Source organism: Corapipo altera, unplaced genomic scaffold (assembly GCF_003945725.1).
Source record: "Corapipo altera isolate COAL_440 unplaced genomic scaffold, ASM394572v1 0, whole genome shotgun sequence".
NCBI lineage: Eukaryota > Metazoa > Chordata > Aves > Passeriformes > Pipridae > Corapipo > Corapipo altera.
The window spans coordinates 20,106,502-20,131,035 of NW_020884872.1; the positions used below are offsets into that span (position 1 = coordinate 20,106,502).

At 39.1% G+C, this 24,534-nt stretch overlaps 1 protein-coding gene across 2 annotated transcripts in view; it reads right to left on the reverse strand.

Annotated features, from left to right (window-relative positions):
• TBL1X (transducin beta like 1 X-linked) overlaps positions 1 to 24,534 on the reverse strand; it is a 196,237-nt gene that overhangs the window by 119,557 nt on the left and 52,146 nt on the right. The window contains exon 2 of one of the 2 annotated variants that reach the window (XM_027639204.1): positions 17,487 to 17,559. The exons of the other annotated variant lie outside the window; for it this stretch is intronic. The gene's annotated coding sequence lies outside the window, so the exon portion shown is untranslated. The remainder of the gene's footprint in view (positions 1 to 17,486; positions 17,560 to 24,534) is intronic. 2 annotated transcript variants of the gene reach the window in all.

The following is a 24,534-nucleotide window of genomic DNA, read 5'->3' on the forward strand; positions in this document are numbered from 1 at the left end:
AATTTAAAATAAAGAGATGGATAAAGAGGTAAAGGGATAGATGTATTCTGGTAGATGAAAAGCAGAACAAAACAATGAATATGTCTCCAGGCCACACTGCAGAGGACACGCTCATATCAGCTTGAGTACTGCAAGACATGCTACATTCCACAATTTTTCCTGTAGTAAAGTATGAGTGGCCCAGGTAAAGCATCACACCCTAGAAAAGCTGGACTGTTTTGCTAACCATGCTAAACTTGGGCTTCTGTACAAAACCCCACACTGTGCAGTGCTGTTACAGCCAATAAACAAACACTGCTCAGTATTTTCAATGCAATAATTTGTTCTTCTTTGTTGTAAACTGGATACCTCCTAGAGTCACCTGACCAGCCTGTTGCACTCTGCCCAAATTCATGTTGTCACAGACCTCGTGGGACCCATCCAAAACAAGGGACATAATGGAAGCAGGCAGTCTGGTAACAAGCCTGCTCCAAAAAGCGCTGCAGCGGAGCCTTGCTCAGAGGGAGGGAGCAGCTCTGCCAGCTTCCATGCTGGCACAGCAGTATGAAACAGGTATGCTTTCCAAAGGGCTTTTCAAAACAAAACCTGCAGTTGTCTTACCAGTTTCATTTTCAGACTCCTCCACTCCAGTTATTAAAAAAGAAAAAACAACAGCAGAAGAATAAATATGAAGCAAACTGTAGTATCTCCTACAAATAGTACTCCTCCTATTCCTTTGGCACACACATAATTTGACTTTATTTTTCTTTTAAAAAGCATGTTTTCCCCAACGAAAAAAAAAGTTATCTAAAAAATACAAAGAAAAGATAGGGAGAGTTTGATTCACAAGAACCCATCTCCTCTTTGATATTGGTACAGCTGTGGGGTGAAGGGTTTTCCCCGGGCCTGCAGTGACACTGAAGCAGCACAGCTGACCTCCGGAACAGGGAAACAGCTACATGGGCACTCTCATGTTTCCACCCAACATGCAGTGCAGTCTTCACAGAAACAGAGGTGTTCTAGCACAGGTCTCATGGTGCTATGTTCAACCAAGAAAAAAGGTGCCCCAACCCTGGCAGTGTTCAAAGCCAGGTTAGATAAGGCCTCGAGGAATCTGGTCTAGCAGGAGGTGTCCCTGACCATAGCAGGGGGCGTGGGTTAGGACCAGATGATCTTTAAAGTCCATTCCAACCCCTTAACATTCTATGATTCTATGAAAACGTCTCTCTCTCTCCAGTTCTTCATTACAAAATGCAGCAAGTACACTACCTTTTGCCTTTAATTCTGACTTGGACTACGTAAATTGTGATTATGCTCAAAAGCAACATCGGTCTTGCAGAAAAGGCTTATTGCACTACTGTGTTAAAGGGATGACAGGAAACAACAGGAAAAACCTATTCAAGGGCCTACAAGAAACCTATGTACATCAGTATCATACTGATATTTGCTAGTAGTTACCTGAAAACAATGCTTTTGGAACACTGCTTGGAAGCTGGTAGGAAAGCCCACAGTTAAACGCAATATGCCTGGCTCTGACTGGGATTTTTGTTTGGTTGGGATTTTTCCTACTCTTTTTTTCTCTCCCTTATTACCATAAACATATGCAGATGGTTAAGAGCCTGCCTGTTAAGAGCTCTGGTAGTTTCAGCCCGAAGAGTCCCCAGGCAGGACCTACCAGGCAGAATGATCCCAGAGCCATTGCTTCCACAGGTGCACACAGGCTAGACTGCATTTGCTTGAGCAGTTGATGACGGATTAAGCCCAGCAGATGAATACAACAGATAACTGTCACATCTTAAACCACCACAGCTAAATCTACTAGTTTATGAGACAGTAGTTTATGTTAAAGGCCCAAATGCCAAAGGAGTTAGAAGTCCTTTTAAAAGACTCTCCAGAATATTCCAAGTAGGTGACTTTCTTGCTCCCTTAAGAATTTATAATTCCTTATGCCACTTCTGCCTTTTCCAACAGGATTCTGAGAGAATGAATTCATTAAAACATCGAGATCATTTGAAGAAGAGAAGGAAACAAACTGCTGCAAAAAGCTAGAACAATTTGATAAAAATTGTTATTATCCCGCTTAATGATGGGATAATGCATTTGAACAGCAGAGAATTTTGTAGTGGGTTATTCAGGGGGAATTGCTTTGTGCAGATCATTTCTCTATTAAGATTAAAACCTTCTCAGCCTAGACATCCTTCAATGTTAAGAGTTGTATGCATTTCTATTTCACATCACATAATGTCTGCTTATAATGCAATGCTATGTCGCTCGAATGGTGAGAAAATTAATAAAGCCATTTTTAGAAGCACTAAATACTTAAGAAAACAAGACTTCATTATTATAATCGCTAAAAAGTAAGGGATTACAACACCTTGGAAGACAAATTTCAAGCTTAAAGTCTCACCTTGCATATACGTGCATTTATGTACGTATACAGGGAGCACCCCTATCTGGGAAGGGTTCCCTCGGAGCACTGGTGAGGGTTTGGAATGTCTCCCTTCCACCCCTCCTCCCACCTTGCTGAATGGTAAACCTGTAAGGACTGAAGCGAGGCAGCTACCTGGAAAGAAAAAGGATCCTTCACAGTGTATTTATAAATGTTAAATGGCCTGGGAAACTGCTAAGAGATTTCTCATGCTCGGATCCTCATTTTCTCCTGCGTGGCCATCCCTGGGACACGGCTGGAAAACAAGGCAGCCATTTTCTCATAAGCTGTTACATTCAGCAAACTAGATTGAAGTGCTTGATAAGCTGCTGTTCTCTTCCGTGCCTGCAGCGATCGGAGGGGAAAAACAACCCATCACCCACAAACAGGTACAACCACAGCCATCTCTGCTGTGAGCTGGGGCAGGCAGCGCAGATGGGGCCGGGGGAGGAAGGGAGGGAGGGACGGATGGGGAGGCCTCCATGTGAACATCCATATTCCTGGGCAGCGCTACCCTTCATCTGTGCAAAACCTCACGGACATGTGACATAACGCTGCTTCCTCAAGGTTTTGTGTTTCCAAGAATAAACTGCCACTGTGAGAAAATGCTTTTGCAGAACCTGTGTGTCCAAGATACTGCCCTGTGCGGAAAATGCCTCCAAACCTTGTGCTCTGAATGGGCAGACAGTGATTTTAATTGTGTTCGGCACAGGTACACATGTACCTGTATGCCCACACATACCTGATGCAGTTTTCATAGGCAACATGGCTGTAAGTAACTTCTCTTACATGTAAGTAACCTCTCTGAAATAATTTTTTAAGAGACCAGACTGTTAAAACCACTGAGGACCCCGACACTGTACAGTATACAAATCTGGATATTCGAGATTGGTAATAGCTTGAGAATAGAAAAGTCTGTCCTTAGATGTAAAGCAAGAAGTCATGGCACTTAGATTTACCTCTGTCTTCTATTATAATCCACTTTCTTGTCAGTTTTGTAAACCTCCCTATTTTGTAGCAGTGTTTCGAAACTGGGCAGCAAGAAGTCCTGGGCACAGAGAGATACCTTTTCAGTCTCAGCAAAACGTGTTCAGACTTAGCTATGCTCAAAGCCTCTGGAGAAAAAAAAATTCCCACTCAGCTTTTGTCAACAGAGACTACTAAAACCCATTTGCTGAAGTCCCCCACTACCCTGTGCATGCTGCCCTGGCTCTTTGCTTCAACACAAAGTCAGGCTCCAGCCAGACCCCAGTGGGCAGGCTGCCCTGCCAGCTCACCCAGCCAGGCCCACAGGAAGTTCAGTAAGTGGAGGACACATGCTCCCATTTGGCCACTTCTGATAGCTTCTGTTTGGCCGGCAGGAGAGTGCTGCACTGAGCTCCTTCTCCACGCGGACAGAGGCTGCACAAACAGAAGGTGATTTCCTGAAGCCATCAAAGTCCCCATGCCTCCAGCTCAGTTCAACCCACAGAGGGTCTGGTAGACCTGCCTGGCTTGGTTCTGCTGGCACGTTTAATTCATTACATCCAACTCAGACACCTTTTTCAGTGGCTGGTCCGCAAGAGATAGCAGTACAATCCTGTTACCTAAGGTATTCATTTAGGTCAGCTTTAAGCAATTTTGTCACGGAGTGCCAATGGTCAGGAATCCCAAAACTAGGACTGCTGTCAATACCATGTGTTTTTAGCACTACACCTACGAAGTTTCCTTTCTCTACAGAAAAAGAACAGCCAAAAAGGTGACACACAAATGAAAATGCTATTAAGACCATAGAAAACCTAAATATGAGAAAAGCATACCTGAGCTGTCGAAATCTAAGGCATCATCTCTCCGTTGCTTTTTCCAGCCAGAAGCACAATTTTGCTCTGAGCTCTCCCTTCCTGTCACCTGCCTCCCCCGACCATAGGCAGCTCCCACCACCACCCACTGCTGCTCCCATGCTGGGCAAACAGCAGCAGTTGAAATCAGGCAACAGTACAAGATATTTCTTGCCCCAATCAGTACCTGCTCCAGCTCTTGAGCACAAAAATTAAGCTTGCCCCTGCAACCTTTGCGCTTCCACTTTCACACATGCTCGCTAAGGCTGTTAAATCAAAATGGTACCAAACACATCATTCCTAATGCTGCAAACTCTGTAACTGTTTCCCAGAATTACTGCATGACACCAGAGGTGACTCTGGCCAGCTTTGTAGAACCTCAGTAAGACAGGAATAAACAGAAGTAGAGCACCAGTACTTCAGACATGTGATGCCCTCATCAGCTGCCAAAACTACTGAAACATAGCTCTGTTCTACATGATTAGCTAGTGAAGAACACTTTTGTTCTGTGGTCATTTATTTTTACTGGGTAAAGTAACAACTCTTGTTTTTCTGCCAAGTATACATGCACCAAGGCATTTTTTAGTATCTTTTATTTTGAAATGCAGGATAGCATAAGTTTAAGAGTAGAAAGTCTCCTCACTCCACTAAAATTCAAAGTATGTAAAACCACAGCTCTATTAATCATGCCATCTGTCCTAGAAATGCCTTTTTTTTTGCCATAAGACTATTATATCATTTGCAGGTGGTAACATCTAAAAATATATCACAGAAGATATATGTAAAACCAGACTACTCATTTTCTTGATCAAGATAGTAAGGAGAAATGAACCCATGCTGATCTAGCTCATGCCTCTTGGTACTGGAGGTTTTCTCACTAGACCTGTGACCCTCAAGCTGAAACGTCATTTTCATACCATCAAACAAACTAGATAAAGTGGCTTGATCTCTTCCAGGAAGCAAGGAGTTCAGCAGTGGACTGAAGAGTCAGACAAGCACCATATGGCTAGAAGGGACAGGAAGACAAAAGCGAGGGCTGAACCACCTCTCACAGCAGCAGCAAGAGTTACGTTGGCTCAGCTGTGTTGTCTAATCAAGTATTCTAAATCAATTAAGACTGAAGCCAATTTGTACACATGAATCTTTGTATTTATAAATGAACCTAAATATTCCACAGTAATATTCCATATGGTTTGTTTCCTGTAGTACATGGACAGAAACCAAGGGCTGGCCGAGCTCATTAGCCATGAAAACATGCTATTTCATAAGGCAAGCTTTTGTCCAGCAGTAAAAAAAATGAGCAGTGAATGGATGAAGCCCTTCCCACCCTATAAAACAATGGTCTCTCATGCAGGAATGTCGGTTAATGTTAGTTATCAGTAAACATGGTCTCTCAGATGTTTGGAATTGTCACCATTTTGTAAGTAATTCTCATACATCTTCCCAGAATACTTTATATATCGCAGATTTTAAACAAAACAGAAAGCTGCTTCTTCTGCCTGTAGAGTATTTTCCTAGGTTTTTGTTTGGGTAGTGATGCTGGAGGAGAGGCAGGGTGGCTGCAGACCCCCACGGAGGTACTTCTCCACAGATGCCACCCTCAGCTCTCCATACAAACAGCTGAGTTGCTCATCATTCAATGGCCTGGGACAGCAATTTACAGCCATCCTAGGCAGATCAGATCTAGCAATGGTCGGCTTTAAAAAGGTGCACAGCAAAGTAAAGCATTTCAGCAGTGACTCAGCCCTGTGTATTAACAGCCAGCCTAAGCTTATTTAAGAGCCTACTGTTGCCATGTGTCAGGGACAGAGGCTGGATCAGACTACTGAGCTAACTGGACGCTCCCCTCACATTTTTCAACACGACAACAGAGCTGCCAGTACCCTGGGAGCAGAAGCACAGGTCAAGCAGAAGGGGAAGGAGGGCAGGACAGGTCCTTTGGAGCCACTGCTTTTGAATCGGCTGGGGTCAGCGGTGAAGAGTTGGATTCCCTTGGTCCACAGGAGGAAGTGGAAGCTGAGAGGCTGATGAAATTGCGAAGAATTGGGCTCCACATAAGTCTTCATACCCGCCATGCAATGGAACACAAAACAGTGCTTAGAAGAATCTTGTACACTCATGTAAAATACCTGTGTGCAGAAATGAAGAGTATTGTACCCCAGTGCATGGCTTTTGGTCATACTGGAAAGTGCAGGGAGGTGAAAAATAGAAAAAGTCACCATAATCTGATTAGCTGTGTAATAAAGACTAAACTGGGACATCAATGAGGGAAACTATAAGGAGGGTTTTTTTCAGCACAGTATGCTGGAGAAAAAATGGGAAATCTGGTGGAAATCTAATGGGATAAAGTAACAGATGGTAGGTAGAGACCTAAGGGACATGGAATATGTTTAAAGATGATACTGGCTAACAGTATGATTAAGAGTACATGCAATATCACAGTGCACTGCACTGAACTAAAATGTAAGTATTAAGGCCATAAACCCCTTAATATTCTAGGTTAGATTTACATACTTTTATAGACACCTACAAGACAAATAGGAAGAACGCTTACAAGAAGGATCTATATAACACAAGTATCTGGGCTACTTAGGGGAAGGTTCCTGTCCCTGTCTTGAGAAATGTGGCAAATAACTGTCTACAAATATGATACAGGACAAGCAATTAAATTAATCACCAAAGATATAAATAATTGAGTCAATATACAGAAAAGAACAAGTACAAACCACCATCATCTGAGTGACCTGAAGTCTACCTGACAGTACATCATTCCACCAGGCCTATAAGGACTCTTGGGGAAAAAAGCAGATCAAACCCTATCCACTTTTTCAATCACAGATACACCAGCAACTTCCAGCAAAATCTTTCACATAACCCACTGTTCTTCCAGCTGGTACATGTGCAGGAGGAGGAATTGTGGTCTAAAAGATGAAAACACAAGCAGGTCAAGTCAGGATGGCCACTCATGCTCAGGCAATGTTTTCAATGTTCTCTTAGGTACCATCAAATTTGCTACAGCAGTCTCACGGAACTATGGTGGTCCCATGCCTTCCAAATATTTGCCAACAGTTAAATAATATCTATAAACAATACAGTCCAGCTGTAGAACTGCTTATTTCTCCATAAAATAAACATTACATATATAAACTCCAGATATACACAGATAGATGGATACATACATACATACAATAGAGAGAGTGTTAAACGGAATAGATGTAAACAAATTATATAAAAAGATATAAACCAATGCTGCATTATTATAACCCAGTTTTTTTATGTAGATTTATTTTAAAATATGTCTGATTGCATTCATAGCACTGATGAAGAGAATAGTAATGTACTAAATACCATTAAACACTTAAACTAAAATTCCTCCTTGATCGTCCCTTCACAACCACTTTGATTTTACTTTGCCACCCAGGACAAGAATAACCACATGACCCGAAGGTCAGAAAATTCCTCCTCTGTTATGAGAGCAAACTAAACAATTTTCAGAAGGAGAGTCCTCTCCCATGCACAATCCTGCTTTCGGCTCTCCCACGTCCGACTGGCACTAATTTAAATTAGAGGACTGGTAGCTTTAGCACTTCAGCTGATATCAATTACCATTATATCAGGCAAAGCACTCCCTGAAGTAATTAGGAACTAAGCTGCTTATGGAAATAGTGCAAAAACCTCACTAGAAATTAAACAGAAGCTGGTACACAGCAGAGACATAACCAGACCCCTGTAAGAAAAAAGAGATTTAAATGGGCAGCTGCATTTTGCATCAGCAGAATTACAACCATTTCTGTGAATGGTTTTAAGGTGCATAGAGAGGTCACTGCTTGGGTCACTTCCATAGCTTGGGTTACTGCAAAGCCAACAGATAATGACTACATAAAGGAAGCAACTGGGCACTGTTTTAAGGCACTAGACTGCCTTAAAACAGCTGAGGAAAACCAGAATGATGCAGCTTCAGAGCAAGCATCATCCTCTGATTTATTCACAGCTAGCTTATGAAAACTTCCCAGTGTTTTTACAATCATAAAATCCAATAAACCAAGCCCCAAAACACAGACTTTTTTTTTTTAATCCCAGTCCAGGAAAATGGTGAGAGGTAATGAGAGTGGGCCCAATTAAATATGATGCAAGGAACAAATAAGAAAAACAGTCTTTGGAAGCCTAAGTTGTAACAGTTGTCTTGCATAGCTGTGCCTCTGTCTGTTCTTGGGATGTCACCTCAATGGCCCCTGCCCAAGGGCAAAATATTTTGTTTTAAAGATGCTTAACTAGTGCTTGTTATATAGCACAAGCTCACTCAACTGAGGAGACAGCTAAAGTCATTCAGGGCCCACCTTACATGTTCTGAAAAGGCAGATATAGATAGGCTTCCTGGCACCTTTCCATCCTACAATTTCCTACTGCTATTACACTGATGATTCAAATCTAATTTTAACAAGCAAGCAAGCTTTCTGCTGTCAGCAACCATTGTTCCAAGAGAAAAGGAAAATATTTTAAGTACAATTTCGTGCCTTTCAACATCTGCATTTTTGTATTGCTTTTGTTCCTGGAGAGGGGTACGGAAAAGGAAAATAAGGGGAGCACTTCCCAAGATAAGGAGCTAAGATATCAGTGCTGTCACTTATCATTTCCTAAACAAGCCTAATTTTCCCAAACAATACATGGGTGGCAGAAGGGTATTATTCATTTAAGGACTAATGCTTTGAAAATCTAAAAAACTTGCTACAGTAACAAAGCAAGTTTCAAAAAAACATTCCTCTAAGAACATATAAAAACAATGGGGTTTTATTTTCAAAATTACAAAAATATTTTCCACATCCTTTGGTAAAACTGAGTCCTACACAGCCACAATGTTTATTTTTTAAAATAACTAATTCTTTACAGCTAAGTTTCTGTGTAAATGTAACTTCACCACCAGCTCAGGAAGAACCCAAAACTTTCCTGGATTGTATAGTCTCTCACAAAGAGGCAGCCACTCACCATGTTTCTAAGTGTTGGCCAGAGAGATCAGAAAAATGAAAATAGTTTGAATATTCTTTTACCTATTTTTCAGATGGCCTTCAAAAGCAAAGTCAACACAGAATAACAAGCTGAGTTCATTAGTTACACAGCAAAAGAAATCATCCCATATAATGTGCACTGGCAGTGAAAAGATATTCACTGAACCTAATTAGTTCTGAAGATTATTGTAAAGGGACATAAACTTGGTTTCAATAACCAAGAATAAGACAACAATGAGCATAGAAAAGTCTTCCTCACAAGGAAGAAACAGCTCAGCTGTTCTGAGTTACAGCACAATTAGCTATGTGGCAAGTCCTGACGTTTGTATCGTATGATTTTAATAACTTATAATAGAGGATTAAATAAATCTGCAGGTCTCCTAAATAAAACAAATGCTATACTATGGTGCTGCAATATGTAAGGTGTTTCCATTACCCAGAATTCATATCACAGAGGGTTATTTATGCATTGGAACAGGAAATATTTAATGGCAGTTAACATCCTAAAAGGTACAGAAAATGTTACCTGTGTAATACACTGCTATACTGTTGTCTGAATGGTAGTAGTCAAAATATTGGGGATCAAATGTTGCAGTCCTCTTAGACAGACATTGTGGAACCTGCTCAAGGTATTTATTTTGACCCCTTTGTTCAAGTCACTGGCATTTGCACTCATTCACATTCAGCAAGTTATTAATCTAAAAAAGCTAAGGAGTTGTTCATTTCTTCTTTTCTCCAAACTTCATTTGCTCTTCTATAAAATTAATGCCATAAATAAAATGTTGCATTTAGACCTGTTGTGATACTCCCAGCCAATTTTGCTGCAGATAAAGGTCAAGGAAAAATTGATTAAAAACCAAAATAACACTTCTTTTCCAAACTCCAAGCATTCAAATAAACTCTCAACACCAGTCAATCCTTACTGGGTTCTTAAGTGAGCTGTGTTCATTTTAAGAGCTAACCTTTGGAGCAGAACAAATTACTGTACTACTTCAGTTTCTTCCACAGCAACTACTGTGTTGCAACTGTCCTCCAGAAACCTACGACCATCATCTGAACTAAATAATCTGAGTGTATGAACGCCTGAACCTTAACTGAAGGCCTTAATAAGCATGAATCCAACAAGAAACACACAGTTACCTGAGTGTCCTCAATAATACAAATTTTGAAACTCAAACATGCAATTCTTGCATTAAACATAACTTTGAAACAATGAAAGAAGTCTGTATTCTAGAAATTCATCTGAGCAGGATGTAAAAATTTCAGCTAATGGACAATTCCTCGTCTCAACTTCAATAGTTTTGCCAGCTTTAAAATATCTGTGAATATTGGGAAAATAACAAACTCGTTTTCCTCTTTGAATTCTTCTATCTTTATCTTATTTCCAATGCATCTTTTTATTTCCATAGCATCCAAACAAAAGAGCCTTCCCACATCATAAGTCTTCACATGTTTATTACTAGATGATGATCAACTCACAATTTCAATTTCCTTTTAACAAAACACATTGGATTTTGTCAGTTTTCTACCAGAAAGATTAGCTCCTGCAGAACTCCCAAACTATCTCCCTAATAAATCCAAATTCTTTCAGCTTCTGGTAGGAGTACTGCTCCCCCACACTGCACCTCCATACTAGCTATTTATCATGCATTCCATATGGATAGTAAATACAGTTTTCATTTTTTACTATTGCAAATAAAAACATCATATCACACTGAACAGGAGACCTATGTGCAAGCTGTACAATATGGCCACAATGCACCTTCAAGATACACAAATGACAACTTGTGAAGGAGTTTTAGATGTTATGGGCTTGCACAGATCAAAACAAGAAGACATCACTTTGCTATTCCTCATCACTGTCTTTACAACTGAGTAGGGCAAACCTCCTGTAGATCTGAAGTAGGGAAATGGGAAAAAATGCTGATATTTAGTTCAGAAACAGCTCAACATAGCTTTTTGCATTAGTGTATAGTGACTACTGCATTAACTGCTGTATTCGCTTACAAATTCAGTCAGTATTTTAGGGACAGCAAGCAGGACAGGCTTCTGCAAAAGCAGGCAAGTCCTTCAGCATGTGTAATTATCACACAGTATTACCAGAGCATCTGGCTTCAAAGCACAGGAGATACTGCATCCACTGCCTTCCTCGTCACAGATGTGCACACAAACCAATAGGCTGGTTTGGACTGATGCTGAACATTGACTAGACAGATTAGAAGTTATAGAGACAAGAGGGACTTGGATTTAATGCAATAAAAGGAAACACAGAAATATAAATGGAAAGCAACAGAGATATTACCTGGGAAAATGCAAGATATAACAAGTTGGTTATGAAAAAAAACAGTAATAGGGAAGGTAGAGAAGGAGGGGAGATAGTGCACTGAGACATAAATGAAGTAGGAGATATTATGGGCAGTCCAGCCATAGAGTAGAATTTACAAAAGAAAAGTATCAGAAATCATGCTAACAGCAAAAAACATATTCTCTATAAATTTAAGAGGAACTGGACTCCTGAATCTCTTGGTTAAATGAACAGTAAATACGTAACAAACTGCAATTTGAGTAAAGACTGAGAGATGGATTTTGTACAGGTGAAAAATGGTAAGGTGGGGCAAAGAGAAAGTGGGGTATTAGTTCACAAATATCTAAAGGAGGAATCTGCACAGCAGAAAAAGGAACACATTTTCTGTCAGCTATAGAAACTCAAGAAGGAGTATGTGGAAAGTGAGGGGTTTTTTTGCTGCTTTGTTTTTGTTAGGTTTTTTACATGGAAAATATTGAGTGACTAGCAGGAAAGGCTTTTTGGAGGGCAACGACTGTTGGTCTGTAAAAAAACTGCCAGAGGGAATACTGCAAAGCTACTGCTGGGCAAAATAACAGAAAATGCACTGACAGGAACAGTCCTGTATAAGCAAGGAATACGCTGGATAATGTAAAAGACCATCTCCCAGTCTGCTTATCTGTACACCATGCATACAACTAAGATATATTACCTGAAAATTTGTGCTCCCTTTTTAATATAACACTAATGTACTTTATTACTGATTTTAACAGGCTTTAATAGGAGGAAGCATATATTCAATTATTTTATTACATGCTTTGAATATAAATGGTGAGCATCTGCACTCTAGTTTATTCCTTCCATCCTCGCACTCTCATAAAAAAAGCACTGGCACATTTTAGAATTCAGAGCAGCCCAACCTCCTTCTTGGCTGGTTTGCCGGGATCTATATATCCAATCTAATTATTCTGATTCCCATTTCCAACCCTATCAGTGGTGCAGTGATGCAAGAAATCAAAATGCCAGTCTCCTGAATGTGTTAGAACCTAAAAGCTAACAGCTACTCATTTGCAGAGGCATCACTGCATGGCCCAAAGCCCCCGTCACCATGCAATTTACGTTCAGTGTTCTGGATGTGACTCGAGAGGGGTTTCCCAGAGTACCAATACTGAGCATTTCATATCCCATTTCAGATATGCTACAGGTTGTTGCATCAGCTTATTTTGTCACAGCAAAACTGACTAACAAAAAACCCCCAGCAACGCTTCAGTTCAAATTTTGTCTCTTTTTGAAGACTTAAGTCCTTCTTTGTTATTTTTCCCTTTGTTTTCTTAAAAGGGAAAAATAGGATCATACAAGCTAATATTCCCTTAAGTAATCAGAAGAGAAAGGCAGCAATAATCCTACCAAAATACCTAATACCCTCTCAAATCAGGGTGATCCCATGTTGCTCAGTAGCTGAATTCCCCCGTGGGTCTTTTCCTATATGCTTTCCCCCTCTTGAATTACAGTCTTACTTAGATTACTAACGCCTCAGCGCCACCAAAAATATTTCCATTCGTTTCCCCAGCTTTTACAAACATGATAACATGATTTGTGTTTAAATATAAGCGTCACCGTTTTACTTTTTATTATGAATATCATATGTTTGGCAAGCTGTCTGACCTTCCTTATGATGATGAATGCTGCAGCAAACAATTTGCTGTATCTTTAAAGAAATGGCCAATTCAATTACATTATGCCAGAAGCTTTCAAATCCCTCTCTGCCAAATGTCTTTGCTATATCCTGCCACAGACAGCCCATTTGTATTCCAGCACAGTAGGACACTTGTTTTGTTGAAGCACACAGTTCTAGTTAGGTACTATCAACAGAGCAGTATTTCAGTTCTGCAGCTCTATGTTCCTTCCCACCCCCTCAACCCTCGGTTATCAGGATTTTCAATTTTACTGACCAAACGTGTATGCATTACTAATTACGTGCATGAAATGCAGTAGTTATCGACTGCTACAACAAAATACATTAGTGACCAATTACAGGAGTTCTTGGCAGCAATGGTTATCATTTTAGTGGATTTAATCATTGCACTTAGAGTGAAGCTTGAGATTCCCTTTGAGATTACACCACTAATTGCTTCTGTTTTGCCAGTTACTGCATGAGTTGGTTTGCAAAAAGGATCACTAAAGATGCTTTCTAAATATGGGAAGCAGCAAACAGATGAAGCCTCCTGTAATGAGTGTCCCCCCCCATAAAACCACAGTGTCAATTTATTCACACCGCAGTGCCCATCTCCGATACATATCCCCCTTGCCACCCCCTCTTTCCTTCTCACTTCTTGTTATTTGGGCAGACAACAGCAATACAGCTGCACTGCTGTTCATGTGAATTGTGTGACACACTATCATTTATTTATATAGATAGTGACAATATTACACTGTGAAAATAAAAAAAACGTTTTCCCCTCTCTTAGGTGTTTGCAGAGAGGATACTACTTGTTATTCTCATTATGACAGAATGTTTGAATGGTCTTAGACCTTTAAAAAAAAAAAAAAGGAAAAAACCCCAACCTAGGCAAAGTACATGATTTATTACATGCACAATACCACCGTAATAGGCTTCCACTCTCCAGGAATCCCTAAAAACAAACACTCCCCCTCCAAAGGAATTTGTAATATATTGTTCTTTAAAAGCCCACATCTACCTCCAGATCGTCAGTAGTGATGAATTATCTGGTTTACAGCCCCATAAAGCAGAAGTGTCTATGTGTTTTAATGCTGAGGCCAACCACAGGACTTTGGTACCTTTCAAATGTAGTGATATACAACTTTCCAAACATCAATGAAAGGGTGTGACACTTGACGTCAGGCAAAACAGAGAGATATAATTTCATCAATATTTTAGTTCTGATCAAAATAAGTAGTCTTTCAAAGGCAGAAAGCATGAGGGAGGGTTGCAACTACAGTTCTGTTAGCTGTCTGAGAATAAGCTATTTTAATAAATAAAATTGTTTAAATAAATTTGTTTGGTTCCTTTTCATTAAAAATTTCAGCTTCTGAAGCTTTCCATTACTCAAACACCACTTTGTGAATAACAAAGAAACCCTCTCAAAAATATAAAAAAACCACCCAATAATCCTCAAAAAAATTTTTTTCATGAGATTAAAAAACCTACTATATTTATTTTAACATCAACTCTTTTAAGATTTCAGTAGATGCTAGGCTGATACAGCTTTAATTAGAAACTTAATTGATCTCTGTGAGAGATACTGTAGAGAGTTTTAAATCCCCAGAGATTTCCAGACTATGAACAGCAGAGCATATGACATCTTTAAAAACTGTCAGAAACCATACACTGCAATTTACAATTAACTGCTAAAAGAAGCTGAAGAGCTTCATCCTACAGTAGCAACAGGCTCCAGCAACAGTACCAGTTGTTTTCACTTCAGCCTCTAAATTCAGGATGGACTAATACCTACCAATCCCTGAAAAAGAGCACAATGCAGCACACAGAGGGCTGCAGCACAGATATGTTTATCTTGCTTCAAACCCAGATGCAGATTTGCACAAACCCGTTGATCTTTCCAGAACACCAGGCACAAGAACTGCTACGCACAGGATGCTCTCAAAACCAAGGCAAGTTCATTTTCATGCTTAACTGAGAAAATCTTGCCCCAAGGCACTCAATTTCAAGTCTGAATGAGAAAATCCGTAGGTGATGCAGTAACTACAGTAACTGGCAAAAAATAAACTGGATAAAACACCTAAATTAGAGATCAATCCTACATTCATAAAGGAACAGACTACACAATTCAATTGGATTATCCCCATCTCTTAGTTCAGTAATTCTTGACTTCTGCTTTATTAAACAACAATTAAGGACAATTTTCAAGTAAAAAGCAACATAACACTGACATGATATCTTTGTCAACGCAGAAGTCACTACAGATCCTCAAAGCCAGCAGATGACTGCCTTTCTTTTGTATGGCCAAGTTCCTGTCCCATGTACGCAAGCACAAAATCTAAACTATAATTTCAGAAACATTACCATTGCACCTGGAATTTCTAGCGCTGCCTTTCAAACAAGGAAACAGGAACAAAAGAGAAGAAAAATATTCCAGAAGAGAAAATATTCCCAAAATGAACAGCTGAGCTTATGAAGCACCCAAAAAAAACAAAAGGTCAGAAAATACCTGCCTTTCATCACTGTCAAAAGCAATAGACTAAAATATGCAGAGTAGGACTGATAACACAGGAAATAAATGAAAACATTTGCTGCATGTTAGTATAGAAGTTAAAAGAAATGAGGCAAACCCCTCTCTCAAAGGTCCTGCTGGATTTAAAACAAAGCTGTTGAGCCAATTGTGATTTCAAAATATGCCATTATTATTTAAGAACACTGAACTTCTTTTCTTTAATAAACCTTACACGTAGTAGTTCCCTATTCCAGAGACTAATTCCTAAAACCATACAAAATGAGTGCAAGACAAGGAACTAGAATTTCAGTGAGAACTACTAATGCACGGGAAGGCAACCCATTTACTTATAATAGAGTCTCAGGTATTATTTGTGATTCAGTACCTAATTTACAAATCAAAGAATGATAATGCTAAATGCTGCTGTGGTGCACTTCTAAATGAATTTGAAGTCTTATGCATGTATAGCTCACAAAGCCTGGCATGTTTTTAAGTTGTATATTTAACTCTCTTTAATATCAAAAGCAGCGAGAGACCTTTTTGTGTACTACTCTACTGCAAAGATAAATACAATAAATACTCTAGCAAAATGAAATATATTTTTTAGGTAGACATATCAATTTCTAAGTTCACGTATTCCGTACAAGAATATAATTATTATAATTATTATATTATTAAACCACAGCACATGTGGAATAAACAGCATTGGTAACAAGTTTAGACCAGATTAAATTGAGAGACTCTCGACTGGTAAGTATTGTTTTTAAAAATTTAATGCAGATACCAGTAAGGATATTCAACTTACTGAAGCCTTCCAAAACCAAAGATAATTCTTTTAGTGTGATAAATGCCAGCAGGAAGAAAGGCTCCAGCTCTAGCGATTGTTTCAGAAAACTCAATTAACTTGTCCATTTTTAAAAATACGCTACCAGTAGAAAGAAGTTTCATGCCATACAATATTTATCTACTCATTAATATTACATGTTTGTCATATATGAATATGTATGACTAAATAAATACATTAAATAATAAGTAATACATCAAAGTACCTTTTTGACATGTAAAATTATTTTTTGTAAACAGAATAATCGTTGGATTGCCAGGAAAGAAAGCTAGGTGGATAACTGGAAAATATTTTTTCTGTCGTTTCAGAAAATTTTGTAAGCTGAGTTTGGAACTGATCTCTAGGAATGTCTGCCAGGTACCATGTCCAACTGATGAAGAAAAGCTGTCCCTGTCCTATTTTAGTGGGAGCAAACTCAACCAAGGTAATAGTTTCTGTCTCAAAAAAACAAACCATGGAATGAGCATTCACCCTTTGCAAGACAACTGTATTAGACTACCACAAGGTCACTCTCAGCCTTCACCCTCTGATGACCTCATACTTAACCTGGCCCATTCCTAGGACTTCAGTTCTGCTGAGTCGCAGTGCCTTACTATTGATTACAAACCAGCAAGATCAAGTTTAACCTTACAAAACTCAGGAATTAGCCTGAAGATAAAAAACTAAAAAGGCAAACCACCAAAATACCAAGAAATCCTCCTTATAATCTGTGTTTCACTTTATGGAGGCTTTAAGGGCAAGAATAAAAGGAAAACCTACTGCAAAGCACTAGAGGCTCTATACAACATTCCCTCCCTGTAGCTAGTCCTAGTTCTTCCAGTCTCTATCAATTCAAAAGCCCAAGTATTGTCTAAAATTATAGATTAGGTATGGAGAGGCTGAAGAACATTTAATGGTTCTAACGCTTTGTAAAGCTGATTTTCAGCTAAGCATTCACTTACTCAGGTGCAAGAACAGTCAAGCTCCCCAGTTTCCCCCAGATTTTCTCTTCAGGCCAGTTTTATCCTTAGGTACCTGTGTACAGTAAAAAACAAAGAAAAAAATTAATTTGCATAACTTCTTATTAGTTCATCTCTTGATTATATCAACTTTTATGGCCCCAATTTAAAAATTCAGATATCCAGCTTTTCTAACAGGATTATTCCCCATCAATTTGCTTAACCAGAAGCAAACTCAAAGCTTTTCTCTCCCATGTAAAAAGACTGGGTTTTATTTGACCAGTTCTATATATATTTTTTTTAGACTCAGCACGACCTTAAATGAAATGTAAATTCAACCCAGTAGAAGGTGGGATTGCATGATTTAAGTATATTTCATCACTTGTTTTTAGGAGTACAAACAGGCAGCACACAGTTAAGCCTTTGTCAGCCACAGATTTAAGCTACCCCAAAAATGTTAACACGTGACAGGAAAATCCTACATATTCAATTAACACTGTAAAACTCGAAAGAAGGTTCATGTACAGGTGTACTGTCACTTAGTTAAGTAGGAGCTTAAAAAATAAAGTTATTCTACTTTCTCCTGGCAGTAGTATGAATTAAAGAAACATTTTCAAAATGTGCTATTTGACCATATGGAATCAATTTTTGCAGACATATGGAGCTCCAATTAAACAAGTGTGGCTTTGCTGACACAAAAGTCCACCTGCATGTATTCAAATCTTCCAGAATTAGACCATCTAATTTAGAGCACTCCATCTAACAATAACAGAGTAGAAAAGCAATGCATTTGATATGACACAACCACTGAAACTAGTCTCTTTAAATAGTAATTGCAGCCTTACTTTTGACCATGGTCAGAATATAATCAGATAAAATGGAATTAGTTCCCCTAAAATACAGCTGTAATTACATCAGATTAAAAGAAAATTATTTTTCATCTTTTCCATCATGCAAGTATATATAATTGGAAAATTAAGCAAGGTACAATCTTTCAAAGAAGATATTACCAGAAGTCAAGGGAAATTAAAAAAACTGACTGTAATCATGCTTCCTAGTTTTTATGTTTTCTTTGCACATTGTGCATCCAGATTTTCCCAGGGAAAATGTATGTAAAGCATGCCATTTAAAGAAACAGAAGTCATCAAGCTATATATAAACATCAACATTCTCAACAACCCTAAAATCTTAATATAGGACAGGTGTCCAATGAGGTGGAAACTAACACATTTTTAAAGTAAGCACTTCAGAAGTTCTTTTTTGGTTTTAATTTTTTTTAAAGATTTGGAGTTAATTGGGCCCCCTTGTTCAAATCTAGTCTGACTGGCTTTTTACTAGGTGATGACGTGATTTTTTTTTTTTTTTTTTTACAGGACCTGATTCAGTGAATACAGCAGCTAGAAGAGAGTACTGGAAATCTACACACTGACTGCATTACATGTGGTCAGAGCACGGCTCTGTATGCTACCTGCCCCAGGTCATTCTGTGCTGTTCCAGAAGAGCACTCTGAGCACAGAAACGCCAGTTTCCAGGCAGAGCTCCTCTCTGGTGCTGTCAGGATAACAACAGATTGCATTACAGCCCCCTGCAAGGTAGGTTATATGATCCCCATAGACAAGATTGAAATTTTTGAATCAGAAGCATTACAAACTTCAGTGTTCAACCAGATTCCTAAAGTTCATTTATCAGACTACTTAGCCTCAAACTAATTTCCTGGGGAAGCTGTACTCATCTGGCTGCCTATTAAGGTGACGTACATCTTTCCTGGCTTGTTGTGCACTGCTCCTGTCTTCTACAACAAATAAAAGCAAGTTTTCAAAGACTTGTCCACTTTGCTGCAGTCTTCATACACCTCTGTTCCACTTAAAAAGACCATGCAAATCTGCAATCATATAATTTAAAACTATATCATAATGCATATGTCCAAGGGAGCCCAGTTAACATATTTTAGAAAATCTTAATTCTTCACCATCCCAGCTTTGCAGCACTTGTTCTTTGCAACTCTTAACAACTTTACTCAAGGCAACTTTCTGAGCTTGGTTTAACTTCCAGCTCTTTTAAAACGGTAACTATTGAAAAGGAGAAGCTCCACCTTGTTCAATGCAGACACTTAAGTCTCCCTCAAAACTCTCTCATCCAAGCTCTATCACTGCCAATCCTGTGTAGACATGTGCCACCACCCCCATCACAGTCTTTGTCATCAGGCTCAGTTTCCTAGTTGTGATCCCAGTCCTGCCCCTCTGCCTCTTTTCAGCAACTGCTTCATTCTCATCAACTTCATTATACAATATATTGCTCCTTTCCCGTAACCAGAATCCCATTTCCCATTAGCTTCCAGCTCTCCTATACTAGCTTTCCTTTTAATCTCAACATCTTCTCTCAGCTTTCTGTACCCTTTACAGATCTGTTAGCTCTTCCTCACCGCTTTTCACCTCCCAATGTTTTTCCCACTGCTTTACTCTCCCACTCACTTCTCATGCTTGCCTCTTGCCCTGGCAGTTTTCAGATTTCTTCTCAACAACCAACTCCATATCTTTTCCTGTTTCCTACACAGTCTGTGATTAGCATGCCATAGCCATTTGTGCTGAACTCACTTCCAAGGATGGGTGTTAAAGAGATCTGTACAAGGGCTAATGAGCAGGAACACTTAATGTCAGAATCCCAAAAGAACTGGGGCAGAAGAGAAGCTAAACCAGCAGTGCTGTCTGAGCAGACACAGAATTTCAGGCACTTAAATCCCTCACTACAGACACCTACACATTAGATGTCAATGCAGCTGTAATGAAGGCTTTTTGAACTGTAGCTACTTCAGTTTTGATGGTAGATTAACACCATTCAGCCTTTTAAATTAAAAAAAAAGTAAAATCATTTTATCATTCTACAAAGGATCCAAATAAAGTTACTTAGAGTCTAAATCTCAATCTAAACTCAATCTACATTTCAGTTAACAAGGTGTTCCTTACACTTCTTCAAACCGTTCTTTCTGAAGACAAAACAGTCCTTGATTCAGTCAAGTATATTAGGTACTGTGGGGGAGGGAGGAATGGGTTTTAATTAAGAACAGAGTTCTCTTGGCACTGTTTACCAAGGATAAGTGTTCTTATTTTTACTGTGCTGGAAGAAAGTAGATTATAGCATACCTTCACCTATTTCTCCCAAAAAGAATGAACTAAACAAAAACATCTCCCTATCCTGTCTCAAACACGCCTGTCATTTGTGTGAGGGGGCTAAGAGGGTTAAGGTTGAATTTAAGATGATTTTATAGAATCACAGAATACCAGGTTGAAAGGGTCCCCAAGGATCATCTGGTTCAACCTTCCGTGGCAAAAGCACCACCTAGGTAAGATGGCCCAGCATCCTCTTCAGCCAAATCTGTAAAGTGTCCAGTGCAAGGCAATCCACCACTTCCCTGGGGAGGTTATTCCAATTGCTGATTGTTCTGAACGTGAAAAAGTTTTCTCTTGTGTCCAACTGGAATCTCCCCAGGAGTAACTTGCACCCCTCATCTTTTCCATGGGACTCCTTGTAAAAAAGGAGTCTCCATCATCTTCGTAGACACCTTTCAAGTACCGGAACATGGTCATAAGGTGTCCCCATAGCCTTCTTTTCTCAAGGCTGAACAAGCCCAGTTCTCTCAGCCTTTCCTTACATGACAGGCTTCCCAGTCCTTTGATCATCTTTGTGACCCTTCTCTGGACCCTCTCCAGCACATCTTTTTTGCATAACAGGGACCAAAGCTGAACACACCATTTTAGGTGCGGTCTGGCAAGCACTGAGTAGAGTGGAATAATGACTTCTTTATCTCTGCTGGTGATTCTCTTATTGATGCAGCCCAGCATCCTGTTGGCTTTCCTTGCTACAGTAGCACACTGTTCACTCATATTGAGCTTACTGTCCACCAGAGCACCCATGTCCCTTTCCACAGAGCTGCTCTCCAGGTGCATAGATACCAGTCTGTGCTGCACTCCTGGATCTCTCCTATGCTGCTACTTATTGCTGCTACTGTGTCCATTTAGTAACAGCATAATTTACTTAATGAGTACAGATGAATGATTCCGTGATAGAAGCTGTCTGCTAGAGAGGAATTTCTATTACATCTTGATTCTTGCAATATTGAAACTAAAAAGAAAAAATAACTCTCTGATTTAACTGAAAAAGGTCAATAAAATACTTCTTATATTAAAATAACGAATATTTAGGTACACTACAAGGATGCAACCTTTCAACAGCCTTTTTGTGTGGTCGACATAAAAGTTAAGTATAAATGCAGTATTATTAATGAACACAGTACTTACAAATAAATCACTCATTCCTCTGCTGAGCCACACCGTGTTAAGTACATTTTAATGCTGCAGGTGAAATCTAATTATCTTTATTTGATCCCAAATGCAACAGGGAAATAAAAATGTTCAAAATACTTGGATCTTGCTGATAAGTACTCAACATGGAAAGGTATGTACCAGGATAATGTAAGATGCTATTTATTCTTATTTCTTCTGAAGAGCTTCAAACAGTCACAAGGATATACTTAATTCTGTACAATTGCTTGTTCTTCCACTTTGTACACTGCCTTGCTGGTGTCCAAGGCAGAAGCAGATTCAGCTATCCTGGCTCCCATCCCCAGCATGGTCTGACCCTCGAAATCCACTGTTGTCACATCCCATGTAGGAAGGAGGACTGTCAATATGAATCATGCCCTTGGAACTAGGCTTCAGGACATAACTCATGCAATGACTGCAACTCATACACAAGCCAATCATCACAGGTGATCAGAGGCATTTCTCAAAAGCTGGCATTCTGAGTCTCCTATTAATCAGTATATTCACATATTTGCTACTTAGAGTAACAAGAAATTAGTAACATAACTATTAGTAGTAGATTGATCCTGAATTAAAAAAAAAACCACAAAAACCCAAAAACCCACAGAACCCACACACATACAACCCCTCCCCCCAAAAAATACAACAACAAAAAAACTCTTAAAAAGAATGTCAGTATTTGCCTCCACTCACTTTAGAAAAACTTTCTGCTTTGTTTATTTTCTCTTCCTGCCCACAGGTTCCTGGCATCCCTTGCACTGCAATGTTTATATTCTAGTTTCCATCACCAGTGACATGAAAAAGACACTTCATTTACCCACACATATGTCCTTGCCAGAAAAGTCACGAAAATCATTTACAACTGAAGGTCCATCATTTTCCCCCACAAATCACACGTATAAAACAAGAATTGCCCCCTTCCCCACCTGGTCACATTAACATGTGCCTGTGCCTCCCAAAACCTGCAAGACAGAAAGAAAGTAATGATTCCTACCATCTAATGGTTTCCTGGCATGGAAAATTTACCAGTTAATAATGACAGAATCATACACTGAACTAGTTTAAATATTCCATGGAAGGGTCTGGAGGGGGAGGGTTTGGCAATAAAAAGTTTTTTTGCCTAACAACCTTCATCCAAAAGAAGCCCAGCTCACCTCAAAATATCTCTCCTAGAGTAAGAGGATTTTAGGATCATCATTATAGCTGTTATAGTCTGGCTGATGCCAGTTAACTTGCTCACACGGAAAAGTCCTAGAACTTTCCAGCAAACAAGTGAGCTGGGATTATACTTTAGACAGCCTAAAGCCAATATAGTTAACATTTCTTTGATCCTTGAGTTTCATGTTTCAGAGAGCTGAGGGAGGAGAAGAGGTGCCGGTACTTTCAGGAACCATTAATTACAGGAACTCATCATGAAGGGCATTACTAGAAAGTAGTAGAGATAATCCAATGGTTTAAATATAAACAGTGCAGTTGGTGTCACACAGTTGTTCATGAAAGACAAGGTTTCAGTGCATTTTTCCCCCAGACTGGTGATCTATAAGGTGTTAAACAGGAAAGAAATTTACCACAGTATAAGCCCTTTCCATTAAAATGTATTTCCTAACATATTTGATCTCAAAGTAATTTATAAATCAGATTCATTTTAAGAGTCTAATATAATATAAATGTTATGGTCAAAATTTTCAAAAGACTGGCTATTACATTTAGTCAGCAAATACACTCTTCTGAACTCCATTAATTTTTGAAACAGAATTCATCCTGAATGGGAGCTACCATCTTTTTATGGTAAAAACCAAAAGTGACATTGAACTGGCCTCAATTATAACATTAATGAGCTTCTCAAAATTATTTGTCTCCTTTTCAAATAATATGTATAAAATATGTATAATGTATAATGATATGTATAATATGTATAAAAGCACACAAGTTACTGGTGGAAGCAGGAACAATATCTTATTTAACTAGTTTATTTTCTTAGGAATTCTCAGCTGCTTAACAATGTATTTTACAAATATTCAGGTTTACATTATAGCCATCCTCTGTGAGAATATTTTTTTTTATTACGACAATAGACACCTAAAGCCTAGAGCCCTTTTCACAGACAGCTGAGTGTTAGGTGGTACAATATAGCCTGAGCCTATCAAGCTCAGTAAATTATAATTTACTTTTTAATCTGACCCTCCAATGAAACACTGAAAAGAAACTTTTCCCTTTGAATCCTTTCCTGAACAAAATCTAGAAATCAGTAGCCCCCATCCTTTATCAGCTGCTTTTTCATTTACTAATTTAAGAACAACACTTCCTCCTGTGGCACACTTACCAGGAAACAGCCATGTCATGAATGTATTATAAACACTACACTCCTCTCAAGCTGCACAGCTTTCTGCAAAAACAAGACAAACTAATGGAAGCACTGCTCTTTACCATCCTCTACTTCCTGCCCACATTCTGGTTACTTAATTCAATACCAAAGTTAGAGCCTATGAAAGAATTTCACATCTCATTTTCCTTCTGTAGTTCCCCCTCCTTAATCTGAGGTCTTGGCTGAATTCCCAGCAAATCTACTTTCTCACAGAAATGCCAGAGTGATAACCCATCTGCAAGATGTCACTTACTGAGAACAATTCTTCTGGGGTACAGGAGGTGACAAATACACATATTCTCCAGACAACATGACCAAGAAACTTGTCTGCATCAAACAGCAAAGTCTGAGCAGCAGAAATAATGCA